Source organism: Melopsittacus undulatus, chromosome 5 (genome assembly GCF_012275295.1).
Source record: "Melopsittacus undulatus isolate bMelUnd1 chromosome 5, bMelUnd1.mat.Z, whole genome shotgun sequence".
NCBI classification, from domain to species: Eukaryota; Metazoa; Chordata; class Aves; order Psittaciformes; family Psittaculidae; genus Melopsittacus; species Melopsittacus undulatus.
The window spans coordinates 28502833-28517790 of NC_047531.1; positions in this window are offsets into that span (position 1 = coordinate 28502833).

Consider the following 14958-nt stretch of genomic DNA (forward strand, 5'->3'; position numbering starts at 1 on the left):
GAATTGACTCATTTCTCCTCAGCAGTCTGTAGCCTAACATAGCTGGAAGAGGACATTCTCCTCCAGGTACTGGCATGGCAAAGCAAAGCCAGTGAGCACAAGTACTGCATATACCTCCTAGGTATAGGCTTCCCCTGGGGAAAATGTGGCTTCTGCCCTCCTCTGTAGCTGTATCTGGCATCTAGCAGCTGTGTGTAAGGGAGTAAGGAGGAATATTTCTCTCTTCCTTGTTTGTTTCACAGCATAAGCTGCAGTCTGGCTGTTGGACTGAAAGAGGGCAATACTTTTTAATGCAGGACCTTAAATAACTGCAAGATGACTGCTCAGGGTTCTGTGCTTCCAGTGTTCCTATAAGCTGCTGCCCCCATTAAATGACTGCCCATCAGCTGACTGATGGTAACCACAGGGTGCAGTCTTAGTCCTGCCATGACCACAGATCAGATACATCAAATGATACATCAAATCCTCAGCTTGATACTGCCTGAGGATTTGATGTATCATTTTTATTTCTGCTCCACTCTCATGCTTAGCAACACCCAACACAGTAGTACCACGATTTACTCAGCCATGTGAGGACATGAGGACAGAAACATGAAGGAGAAAGATGCAATAGTCATTGCTAGCTCTGCTCCTTGCTGCCTGTAAGATCTGTGACTAGAGAAAGCCTTTAGAAATATGACACAGGGATAGGACCATATTCATCTGGGTACAGACACAGAATCCCTTTTTTACAGTTGCTGAGTTTAGGTTGCGCTTATTTTATCTGAGAGCAAACATGAGTGAAGAAAAATAAGCCACTTAGAAATGACACAACATTTTATCTGAGTAATGACTTGAATGAGTCTCCAACCACATTAAGAGGCACAAGGCAGCAGGAAACCAGTGCAATACTCCATATATAGATACTTCTTGCCTGTGGATTTGAACATCAACACCAGGGAACAGCGTGAGACCACAAGGGTTTTCTTACTGACGGAGAAGATCCCATACAGTAAGTGAACTGTCCAACAAATGTTTTGACAGAGAACTGTAAAGCTGTAAAGGCCGGGTGAATGCACAAAGAGAAAAAAACCCTGCAGCCCAGATTGACCTCAGTCACATAAAACCTGGCTGTTATAAGAACAGCTACATGGGTGATAACAAGGAAACAAGGTCAGAATGTGTCCCTTTGCTGTGTATGGCTCCCCTGACCATTGCTGGAGCTGAGGGAATATTGCCATCTAGTGCCACACAGAAATCCAGCTGTCTAAACAGAAAAGAGCCATTTAATTCATGTGGGCAATGGTTACAAAGCATACTAAAAAAAGGGGACATTCTGTGCCAGGGACACCATTTTAGTCAGTGTCTTTGCCAAGCTTGTTATCGAAAATGGTACATTTTCTCCTTGAAAAAATGACAGTGTGTTGTAGGAACTGAGTCATAGTGCTTTGGAGGAGAGACCCCGTTCACAGTCGTTCAGAGGTGAAAAAAGTACCAACATACTCACAGAATGCTTTAGCAAGTAGCAGTCAGAATGATAAGATGATGTGGAGGATGGGATTTACCTTACCTACCTTGAAATAACTAAACCACAGACCTGTATATGTTAATGATACATAATCACCCCAGGCTTCTTTTGGAAACAAAGGGGCACAGCCAGTGTGATCAACTTTAACCATCACCTTTAAGATGGGAAACACTGTACTTCTGAAATATCTGTTTCTCCACAGTGACAATAAAGGGGGTTTGGGATAGCTAGCCCTGATGTTCAAATTCCTCCAACCCCTGGTGCCCATCTTTCTGTAATACTTGTTAACCAGGTAGCTAATAATTCTGATGATCTGCTGGTGGAAAAATAAATACCACTTCCAGACTTCTGACATCCATGATCTCAGTTGTGTGATTCTCACTCAGGTGAGGGGACACATATGCCCACACAGAAGTTCCCAATGACTACAATGGAAACAAGCACTGGCCTATACCATATTGCATGTGCTAATAGGCCGGCACGCCTGACCATAACACATTTTATATTCACCTCTATGTGCAACAGCATTATGAACTTCCTCCTGTTGTCATGCCAGAAAGACCCCTTAGGGGTTCAGAGCAGTTGAGTTCCCCTCAGCCAAGACCCTGCTGAGCTGGAGATGAGGGTTTTTTTAATCAGTGCATATGTTTGAGATACTTTTAATGAGGCCATCTACTCACTTATCTATGCTACCAAATATGTGCCAGATTATAACAATTTTCAGTCATTGCCCATCTGGAGCAGATTCAAACCAGTGGTTGATATTCAAACGCAATTTGAAAATCAAAATCACTTAAGCAACCAAATCTTCCAGCTGCAAATAATGTCCAGATTTTCAAGCCAGAAACCTAGTGTTTATATATATTGACTTAAAATTGCTTAAATGTCCCACCAGTACCTCCGAGTTAATTGCCATGTTATTGCCTGTGGTTGTGACTTTCCCACTATTTCTACCCCTTAACCATGTAAAGAAAAGGATTAAATCACAAACAGAATCAGAATCAATAATGTAAAAGAACATTATTTTTCAGCCTGAGAAGGGTTAGAATATTTGAGACACCCACTGCTCCATTTTATTTTAAAAAGTGTGAATCCCAATTAAGCAAGAGGCTGCTAAATTCTTTTTCTGATATTTTAAAATTCATTACTTCACATATTCAAATATAAATTCTTACAGGGGATTTTTCCTTTTCTACTCTGATTTAAATATGCTCCAAAAAAAAAATAAATTTGTACCACGAGCTTCTCCAAATGAGGATTATTTAGGTAACAAGTCTCAAAATAAATACTAGTGTATAAAGTTACTGATGTCAAACTCTGCCATTTTTTTTTAGGGGTATTTTCTCTGTTTTGAAGGGAGGTTCACTTAGCAAAGTCCTTATTCTGGGTATTAGATAAGAAATATAATATGTGCAGTGTCCTGAGTGTCCATAAATAAAGTTGAATTTAAATTCCATCTAAAAAGGAACCTGAAAAGCAAGGATGGCAGATTTTTATATAAACACATTTAACGTATCTAGAAATGTGATTTTCTAAAACCCTCACTCCTATCATCTCAGTTCCCCATAACTAAGATTAGCTAAAAAAATCAAAGCTAACAGCTTCCAGAAATAAGTATCAAGAAGCTGGCAGCAAACCCTGGAGTTCCCTCATACCTTTTAGTCCATAGGGATGTAGACTGACCTTTCAGATGCAACATAAACCCAGCTGTTTTCCTCAGGCTTTTGCCTTAGATGAAGGCTACCTCTGACAGTCTGGGTGTTCTAGGCAGGCAGGAAAGGATTACTAACATTAGCTCAGTATCTTAATTGCTGTACTTAAGGGGCTGCATGTTTGCCTACAGCTGGATCCAACACAAAGTGAAAGCTCACACTGACTTCACTGGGATCTAGATCAGCCTTTTAGGTTTGAAGGAGCAGAGGAAGTGGCAGGAAGGATGGACATTTTACCTGTTGGTATAAACTGTCACGGCTCTACTGACATTTGCACCAGTTGAGCCTTTATCCCAGGACACATGCAGCTTTATGAAGCTATGACATAAATTCACAAACTCTTTTCCTATGCTAACGGGCAGCAGTGAGATGACATGCCAAATCCCTTTCAGTATCAGGAAGTGGACACCCCAAAACATTCCCACACCCAGCAACCCATTTGGATGGACAGTCTTAATGCAGACAAAGGTAATGTCCATAGACGTTTAACAACAGCACCTATGTATCTTTTGTTTCAATTGACAGTAATGGCAGACAGTGGGGTTTAGCCATTTTGTTTAACTGATATTTGCAAACCTCTGAGACTATTTCCTTACATAAACCATTTTCTGGACACAAGCATTTTTCTTGACAAAACCAGCCTAAGTTGTACAGACCACTCAGTTGTTTTACCTCAGCCTGGGCTACCCCTGGCTAATATGCCCACACAATGGCTAGTGTTGCCACAAAGGGAACTGGATCCATTAATTGATGCTGGGTACGAACTGAGTGGATGACACAGCCAGGAGTGGATGACACAGCCAGGAGCAAATGGCCAGGAAATAAGGGGTCTGGGCAAGAAAGTTCCTGTGGAACCACAACCTAAAGCACTCCCTTCATTTGTGTCCAGAGGATGTGTAGTAATGCTGCTCCAGGTTGTAAGATACAACATAAATGGGTTTTATAGACCCTGAAACCTTTGATGTTGTTGCTGTTCTGTGAATACAGAAATTAAGCCTACTATTAGCTTTTTTTCTGTTGAATTAAATGTTCTATGAAGTATCAGAGGAGCAGCCAACATGTCCCAGCTAAATGGCTTGTTTGTAGGAAATTACTTTCTGTTCTTAAGCAAAAAGAATTTAATCAAATGTCAGAAACAAACTACATCTTGACAGATTAGCAAGGTTGCTGCTGTTAAAATAAATTTGTTGCCAGATTTGTTTACAAAACTTCTTTTTCAGGGATGGGTGAACTTCCTGGAATTTGCCAATCGTTTGAATAAATATTGTGGAGGATTTGTAAAATAAGAATTAATTAAACTTTTCCTCTGAGTTTAAACCCGACATTTTGCTCAGTGTGAAAAATTACTTGCAAGCAAAGAGAAGTCTTTTTTTGGGAGGTGGAGAGGCAAGGAAATCTGAGCACTCCCTTTTCCAAACAAAATTTAGAATATAATAAATATGACTAACACAGGAATTGTAATTTGTATGTTAGATTTGATATATTCTTTTTTAACTTTCTTCACAGTTCTGAACTGAGCTCAATACGTTTGACTTCAGCTTTCAAATCCCTCAGAGGTTTGTTTATTTTTCTGCGAGTCTTTTTGGTTTGTCTGCTTCTGTACAATATGTGGCAGATGTGTTCACTTCTGGAAATGGGGCTTTCTGATACTGACTCCTATATATGACTTGTGTTGCTCTAACAAAGGCCTTTGAATGTTTGTTTGGATGGGTGGTATCACCATCTCAGACAAAGAGATAAGCTTACTGTCATCATCCATTCATTCTGCTGGGATGTCTGAAAGGACCAGATAATAAACTGCTCATCCTAGCCAGGGAGAAAACAAGGACAAGTACTTGCATTCTGCCTTTTCCCTCACTGCAAGTTAGGTTTGGGGTTTTGGGGGTTTGCTTTTAGGGGTTTGGGATTTTTTTCTTTTTTTTTTTTGTGGGATTTGGGAGGTTTTGGTATTTTTTGAAGTGATCATGAGGAAAACATTCTTCATTTACAGAACAGAAAACAGCAAACTGTCTGCTCTTTCATGTAAAAGGTCAAGAAACAGTTGCTAAAGACACCATCTATTAGAATGGCTCCATTGGAGACGATATTCAAAGATGGCATCTCTTTTCTAATAAAGAGACAAACAATCCTCTCATTTAGACCATGACTTTTTTTTGGGGGGGTGAAGGGGGAGTATGTGTCAAATGCTGCTAACCTGGGAAATTAGTCTTTGGAAAAACCTTCACTGCTACCATTTGGAAGATGTTTCTAACAAAGCCAATGGCAGATGTCAGTCAATGGCATCAACAACTTGAGAGACACCAACATCACTCATTGTCCAGGTGAATTAAGCACGGTGGCTGTTGGTGGGTCCTACACGTAATTTACAAAAGACTTCATGTACTTCACAGAACACATGTAACTTTAAAGGCATGTAGCATTCAGGCAAAGAGTCCTTCTTTGATTCTTTAGGTACCAAATCAGGAGGATTGATTCTTCCCACTTACCGTTCCCTAAAAAATTTCCAGCCATTGAAACTATCACGACTGGTCTTAAAGGATTGATCAGTCAGAGCTATCACCTGCTGCTACTGCCCTAATTAAATTAAACTCCAATGGGTCCATCCTTCCAAAGCCTTGCTGGGTGCATTTGAGCAGTGTTTCCCATGGTCATATGTATGAAGCTACATGTTGGCAGGATGGATAAACATCTCGTTTTTAAAGACAGCCTCAAGCTTTTGCTCAAAGAGGCTAACACTGCCACTAACAACTAGGAAATCCTGGCAGATAGTCCCCATGAATATCTCTTTCTATATTTGCACAATGTCAAGCACACTATCAGCACCGAATAAATAATAATCATAGAAACCTGGAGTCAGCCAGGAAATAGCTGTGAATGAGACATTCATATTTTAAAAGTTGAAACTGCAAAATTATCTTCTTATGATTATGGGAAAACTGTTCTTTTCCTTTTTCTCTGCTGTTTTCTTTTCTTAAAGAAGCAGAAATGCTAATCCTGCTGCTGAAGGTACCAAAAAGTAAAAATTTACTTATTCTTGTACTACAGAATTACATCTGAAGTGTCCTGCCTGCTTAGTACATAAAATCTCTTCAAGGAGCAAAATGAAGAACAGTAGTAATTTTAAGTCCAAAAAAAAAAAAAAGAAATGGAATACAAATACATTATATGGGAGGAAAAGGGAAAGCAGCTGAAGAACAGTTTCACCAGACAATCTTGCTCTTGGTAATTTCTGGACAAAGTTAACCTTTTTTCTAAATATGATTGAAACTCCACGTTAAAAGGAATTTATATGAGTCATAAATCTTCAAAAATAAGCAAAATTCGTAGAGAATTCAGTCTTCAGCTCTATAGAAATAACGATAAAAGGAAACTCTCTTTGGTAAAACAAGCTGAATTTGGTAAACCGTCTTTAATTCAGTTTCTTGACAAACATCCAGAGTTGTTCTTTCTTCAGGAGAAAATCAATTATGTCTCCTTCCCTGCTGAGGTGTAGGACTCCTGTAGTATACTAAGGATATTTCAAGACTATATTTTTATGCTTAAAGATGAGAAGAAGCAGATTTTTAAGGTACTTTAAAATCTTCTTTTATATTTGCTGCCAGGGATACACATACAAACTTGTTTTTTTTCATGTATTGGTCATCTTTAACAGAAATACAAAAAGGTCTGAGGAATGCTTCAGTGTACCCATATTGCAATTAAGTTAGTCCAGCAGCATTTGTCAAAAGATGTAATGGCAGGCATTATAAAGGAGAAGAACAAACTGAAAACACAGAATGCCAAAAATCACCATCTGCTGAAATGATGGAGTATCATGCTCAAAGCTGTTAAGGTGTTACTAGAGCTGTTGTATGTTACAACATTAAACATTTAATTGCAGTTCATGGGTTTTAAGTAAAAGGACTGGGGACTGCTTTTTACCATAGCAACCGCAAAAAAGAAATCTCTTAAAGCATGTGTGCAATGCACACCAACACAAAAGCAAAGAAAATAAATATATTTGGAATTCAGAATTTCATTATAATTATTTGGAGAAATTCCTCTTTCCAAATTTACGTTCAGAGTATGCTGGAGAGAATAAGACATTCATTCCAAAATTACCAAAAGCCTTTCCTGGGGGCCTAGAAGAGGTATTACGTTCTGTATCTTATCTCACTAACAACTGTTAATATGACTTCTGCTGCTTAGGTAAACAGAGTAGGAAAATTAATGCATAGAAAATAAAAGAAGACTTCTGTCGTCCCACTGATGTGTGGCCACTTGTGCTGCAGGCAGGGTATAAGTACAAATGAATCGCTGAAGATCACATGTACTATTATTTACTTATTGCCACTCCAACCATTTCTGTTGTGTGCTGAGGTCAGCCTATTTGTGCTCTTTTAGCATGAGAAGCAAGTTACAGTGACATCTCTGCTTGTTTAATCACAGGTCAGGTCAAGTTTGAGAGGACAGGAGAAAAGGCAAGTAAAATGACAGTGACATCATAATTGTTCCTTCAACAGTAACATATGACATTTTGATCCTGATGGAACTTCTTATCCATGTTCCTTTTTGAAATAAAATGCTGATGAGCTCAACTACTTTTCCAGACACAGTTCAGTTTTTATGGAATATTTTGATGTAGGATTCTTCTGAAGCCTTTGCAAAGGCTGGATAGCTGTAAAGGCAGCAAATTCAAGAGGCAGCTCAGCAAACTACCTGGAGCTGTGATCTGAAAGGCGACATAGGCAGGTGAAAAGCAAAGAGTGAGAAAGAGGGAGGTCCTGCTGGTTACTGTACCCAGAGGATACATGGAGGGGCAGAGACAATAGGGAGGATTGTATTTCACCAGCCCTGAACTAACTGAAGGTTTGAATAAGGAAATGTTTTAAAAACATCTATTGTAACTGCTGAAAACAATTATGCCTGTGGTATCTGCCAACTCTCATAATTATCTGCTGTTATTTTAAAAGTGTGTATGGGGAATTCTGCAAAATCTAGGACCAATAATTCCGTGGCTGACACAGCATGCTCTTAGACTCTTACACCACAAATGTAGTGTGAGAACTGAACAGAACAGTTGGCTACATAACAATTCAGACTGACAAAGACAGACTGAGGGGGTTTTGTCAGCTGATGGAAAAATTTCTATAGGCAAAAGTATTAAACCCTGAATAAATGGAGGAATTCACCCACATATGAGGAATTCCAGGACATAGAGATGTCCTTTGAGTTTTTCCTCTACAAATCCAGGAGACACATGTTCATGGCACCCATAAGGTCTTCAAACAAGACTATTTCTAACCCATCCAATGGGTTAGAAATCTCTCTATTTCAAGGAATTCATATTGTATTGCTATTAAATACTCTGTTTATCAAGGGACTGTTGTTAGGTCTTTTTACCACCATAACTCTTATTTCCATACAGCCTCTAACTTCATTTTTTATAACAGCATGGCATAAATTTTGCTCCATTGTTGAAGAACAACTTTAGAAATATTTAGAAGTGCCCAATTCTACTGTGACATGAATATACAATTTAAAAAAATGCAACTGCTTATGCTACTGATGACTGAGTTGTATCAATTGTCCTAATTATGGTGACACAAGAGGTCACAGAAGGCTCCACACTGTTCTTTTAAAGAGAAGACACCTCTTGCCACAGAGAACTGACAGACAAAATATGCTTAGATAATATATTTTAATTGATCTGTTATTATTATTGTTATTATCAGAATTAAACACAGGCAGTGGAATCCACAGATATCTGCTGTCTTGTAAAGCTTTTCTTTTATCTGTCAATTGAAAGGTTTGGAAAACAACAGTCCGTTCTGGCTATAATCTTGCATTGAACAGGCATCTGAAGTTGAACTATGAAATATTCAAATGTTAATTTTGCAATGATTTTTAGTTGTCAGGGGTTTTTTTCCCCCTAAATGGGTATATGGGTATTGTTGACTCTTCATCTGTCTTGTAGCTTTTACATATATCAGATGTTGCATGCTGAGCATCTACAAACAAGACTTGATTCAATGCCCAGAGCTGCATCACTGGAGGTTATCAGCCAGATAAATGTTTGCTGGCCATAGAGATGTACAAATATTTTCTTAATCAGAGCCTGCAAAGTTGCAATTTTAGCTCTCAGGCATTTCAGAAACTTGCACCCTTCATAGGCAACATGGGATATTTTTATAAAAGTTCCAACTTTTACTTTTGCTTCTTGACTAGCTTTTCCATTTAACTCAAGTATTATTAGTATTGTGTGCTAATTCTTTGCCTGCCTGAGGGAAATAGTGCCTTAGGAACACTCGTCAAACCATAGGTTTCCAATAAATAGACTATCAAAGGGCAACATAATTATATCACGAAGAGAATTTAATTAAAAAAATCGTTAGACCTGTGAGACCATAACTGATGTCCATCCACATCTGGTCTCTGCAACTGTATTGACTGTGTAAAATGTCCAGTGAAGATGATGACAGAAGTATTGGGCAGCTTGTGAGATGTTTTGAACGATGATGGTATCAAAACATCTATGATGCAACTTCGCACTGCATGTAAGCCAATGCTTAAATATCAAACATATTTTTCACTTTGGGTACCTTTACTCACCAGACATGTCACTCACTATTCCTGCTAAGGCCTTTGAGATCCATTTGGACTGAGTCAGAATTTGCAGTGCTTATCAGAAGATACTATCCTTGACTCTTCCAGGTTGGGGTGGGAATCTTTCCAGGACAAAGCTCCTCACAAATTTAGCATGTCAATGCAAGGTTCTACAAAAGTCTTCTCTGTACAATAGATGAGACACAATTGATTTCTGGCACTCCACTTCCAGCCTCAGCCAGAAATACAAGACAAACAGGCTTGCTTTCTTCTGTGATTTCAACATGTCTGCTTCCTGTACAAGCTGGAAATAGGACATACCAGAACAACTGTCATAACATTTCAGAACTTCAAGCAAGGTGTGATTTCAGTCAGCTTCTGGAAGCAGCAAAGTCTTGGGGAGCCATGCAAGCAGCCTGGGCCCTCTCTGCTGTTGACTGGGCCCAAACATGACCTCCATCAAAGGCACACTCAAACCTCTTGCCTTCCAAAGTCAGGCTGAAGTAAATTTGAGGGTCTCCCACACACTGAGGGACAGCCCACCCAGGATGAAACCTTTATTTTACTGTTCTGGCAGCCATTGGGGTGCCTCCCCTCAGCCCACTCTCGCAAACTGTGTACCCCTGCTGGGGTGAGTCCCCATTTACAGTGGGGACCAGTGGGCTGCTGGGAGAGAGTTCACCAGCACTTGTGGAAAATGGCAGGAGAGGAGGGCAGCCCCTGCACTGAAGGAAAGGGGCCTCCAGTAAGGGCCAGGACAAGGCTGGGAAGGACTGCTCATTTCCCAGGGAAAGGCAGAGGAGAGCTGGCTGCCAAAAGGAGGAGAAAAGGAAAGGGAGGTTCCCTCCCATGCAGGTGAGGAAGCATTTAGAGAGGAGAAGGGGGCAACTCCAAACAGCTTTGTGAGGAGAGGCAGCTCAGTGGTGGGAGGTGGAGAGATGACTCAGGACTGGGAGAGATGTACGGGAAAGCCCCGTCCTCCATGGGGGAGACAGGATAAAAAGCAAGACAGAATAAAATGCAAAAGCGACATTAAAAGACATGGTGTCTGGTGAGGCAGCTGGGCCCGAGGGGAGGGTGGTAAGTGAGAGACTGGGAGCAAAAAACAGGCCCCAAGATGGTGCTTCAGTGGAGTGACCTGACAGGAGATGTAAACCCACCCTGCAGTGTACTAGTAAAAGTGATAGAGAAGAGGGAAGAGAATTCAGAAAAGGGAAGTGTTTGGGAGAAGGTGATACAAACAAGAGAAACATGGCATCTACTTTGAGAAGGAACAGCAGAAAATTGGTCATGATACAGCGAGGGAGATGGAATAAGTTGCTGTTGTGTGCTGCCAACACAGACAAACATGGCTGGTGAACAGAAAGTTATAATATACATTATTCATTAAGGCAAACTTAATATTTTATGAAAGAATATTTCTATGCCTACCTCACGAGAAATGCATGAAGATCTTTGGGGACCCATGTTTTTGTGGGTTTTGTTATTCACACGGGCACTGTGAGAGAGCAAAGCTTAGGAAAGGAGCATGCTGTCTGAATGCGGACTTCATACTGAGGCAAGGTAACTCCATCCCTGACTGGTTTTATATCTTAAAATCTAAACTTTACCATGTCTTTCAAAACTGCAGGGAACTCCTACAGGTTTTTTTCCTTTCTGTCCCAACCAGATGGTTAAGAGCCTTCCTCTAGACTCTGGATATGTTCTTCAAAAATACTATTGTTGCTGCTATTTACCAAAATATGTTTAAAATAAAACAAAACAGATAAATATTTAATAAGCAAAATACAAGTGATTCACTGCACCAGTGCTAGATATGCTTAACAATTTTAAGAAGCAGTAAGAAACATGGATTCTGTGATGTGCATACTGCAATCTTTCCAAAGTACCTGTCAATACGGGGAAATTGACTTTTAGACTGTCAAGTCTTCTTTGACCCATCATTCAGGTCTTCCCAAATAACCACACCAATAAGAATCCACACTCTGACCTGGCCTAATGCACAGTTTGTTGCATCAAGTCCATCTGATGAAGTGTTAGATCAGAGACCTTGGGTAGTGTGTTTTAAGAAGTGAGTTTGAGATCCAAGTTTCATACATGTTGTACCACAGCACAGAGACTGGATGTTCAGGTGTTTGCTGGAGGTCAGGACATAGGGAACATTCTTAAAAGGAAGAAAATATTGGAAAAGAAGATGGATTTAAACTGAACTCTCAGACGCTCCTGCCTGAAACCTGAAACTGTTCTAGAAAAAAACAAAACTGCTTTGCTTCTCACAAGCAATTGGTAAGTCCTCACATCCAGTGAAAATGCCTATCTGCACTGTACAAAGTAGTCCTATGATAACTGATAGTTACCATTACTAGCTTTGGTGTCAGAAAGACTCCAGCTATGGTAATACTGTAGATAAGACAAATTAGCCTCTTAAAAGCAGGATAAATTAGCTGATGTACAGTGCTATGTTAATGCATTTAGACTGCAGCCAATACTTCAGCAAAATTGTTTAGAACATTGTTTTAGACACTGCAAATGACGGATGTGCAATTTATTTTTTCACAGCGCTTGCATAACTCTCTTGGATTTGAAATGTGTATTCACTGTTGTGACTAGTTCATGTTGATGTTCACTAGCCTCTAGTTCATGGCCTTTTTGTGGTAGCATTTTTTCTTTAAGTTTTCCAGAGTTCACTGTAATAAGTTATCTTATTCTGCATGTTCTATTCATGTATCTGTGTGGTATACCTCCCTTTAGATTCCCCATTTCATCTGATAAGTGCTGCTGTAGTGTTTCAAGCATTGTTTTGTGTGAATCAATTTGCAACACTTGCTTGAGAAACATGTTTTTGCTGGGATACAAGACTATCTCGCTCAGAATTTCTTTTTCAGTTCTCCATTTTTCTGAACTGTTTCCTTGTTTCTTTTTTAAGTGCTGGCTTTTTTGGCTAAGATGGAACCAAAAGCTTAATCTGGATTTTTTTTTTCCTTGTGTTATTTCAGAGGACATTAAAAATAGATTTCTCTGCTGTGTCTATTTTATACAGTTTTCTAGCTCAAGTCTTACATGATGGCACTCACATGGTGTTTGAGACACCTTCTGAAATTACAAAGAAACCAGAAATACTACAGGGACTGCACTTCTGGCCAGAATGACCCTAGGAAGACTGGCTCATAGTGGCTTTTACATTTGGCTTGCTAAGTATCAAGTTGTTTTAATGGCCATCCTGTATGCATCTTTTTGCAGAAACCTACAGAACTTCTTAAGTATCTGCTCTGTTTAATGAATTTACCTACTCTAATTATCACAGGGCAGACTAGGATGCTGCACTATTAGAAAACCAAATAGTTTCAGAATCAGTTTCGCCAGTGAAAGGCAGGACTATCTATCTGGCAGGTTTTGCATCTTATCAATACAAACTTCTCTGGTATCTTTTCCCCTAAGGTGCAGCTGTAGTATTAAATAGGAAGTTCATTTATTCACTGTGGGAAGTGAGACTAGAGTTAGATAATCTACAGGTTGAAATGAGCAAAAGTGTAAAAATTCACTATAAAACTAATTTGCATGCAAGTCAACATATAAATTAGTTTTAGACTTCTCAAAATCCTGGAGGAGAATTGATATTTCTGTTCTTTTGTGACTGACACACAGCTACTTTGCTGGTGCTTTTCTTATGCAAATGCCATTACTGATTGTCTTTAAGAATGTCTTGTGATTCATTCACTGTTCCATTCCCACCAAAGTAGATACCTGGATTCATAAAACTGTCTGCTTTGTAATAATTTCTGCTATATAAGATAAAACCACTGTTGTGGTAAATCCATTGCAAAATAGGATCCTGAGAAGTACTAACGAGTTTCTTGACAAACTGCTTAAATCCTAATGACTTTGTCACAAGAACATCATATGTTTATCATTTTGTTATGATACTGAAGCCTTATACAGCTGGTTTTTACAATACTTTCGCAGACAGTTTAAAGCCATCTGGTGCATGATTTGCCAGGTATACAAGATTTAAAGCAGAGGGTCACAAATTCTAGCTGTTGCTGTGACTACACATGCCTGAGCAAACCCATGGTATTTTCTCAGTGTGTGACAGTGGAGTTGAAATGGAATCATGTCATTATTTCTTTGTACATGGTGACTACATCGGAAATTCCTGATAGCCACATGTGAGAACTGCTGTTTTGGTTTCTTATCTCTTTTCATTTAGATCCCAATAATTATATAAATGTCAGAGTGAAATCCACATAAGCCAAATATTGATACGCAGCTAGCTTTGGATGTCATAACTTTTGCTGTGATTTTATAAAGCCCAAGTCTTTAACTATAATTCTAATAAGTAGATACAAGAACATACAATTTTTTATCTCCTGGCTGCTTAGCGGAAAGTTTGCATTTGGAGATCATCTTATTAAAAGACCATTAATATATGGATTTTAAAGATTAGAGTTTCATTTGTATTTTGCTGCTTATTAATTAAAGGCCTTAATTTGCTTACAGTTTACTTTTTAATTCCATGTTATGATTGGATCACTGTAGTATTTAGAAGCTGCAACCAAGATGAAGGCTGCACTATATTAAATTCTGAAAGACCACATAATAAAAGGAAGCTTCTACTTGGCATTTGAAATAAAACAAGATCCACAAGGACCAGAGAGGGAAAGTACCTTTCCTGACCAACTTAATTACTTTTCTATGGCACAGTGACTTGTTCAAGGTCATAGAATTAAATTTCTGTATTGGTGAGCAGCTGGAAAAGAAACAGAGGATGTTTAATCTATACTTCCATGTGCAGATTTTTTATGCATTTCCTATGGAAATAAGTCTTCCTTGATCATGTTTGTGCCTTTTCCTTCTTTTTTTCCTCTCCACCCATAACTTTTGCATCCATTGATTAGTTGAAACAAAATTGAAAGAGGAGTAAAAGTCTTAAGTGGAATTGTCTTTCTACAAATTCTGTGAAAGCAGATGCCAGGAAAAGAGAAGAAACTATTTGAATGCCACTGCTACCATAAGCTGTAGCCTGAGTTCACACTCACAAGAGAGAACTACAAAAATTCCTGACCATGGGAATAACGTCTAAAATGTCAGATGGGCTCTCTTCCTATTTCACTCAGGGGTGGGGTTCATTCCTTAGAGCAGATCACAGAAGTAGCA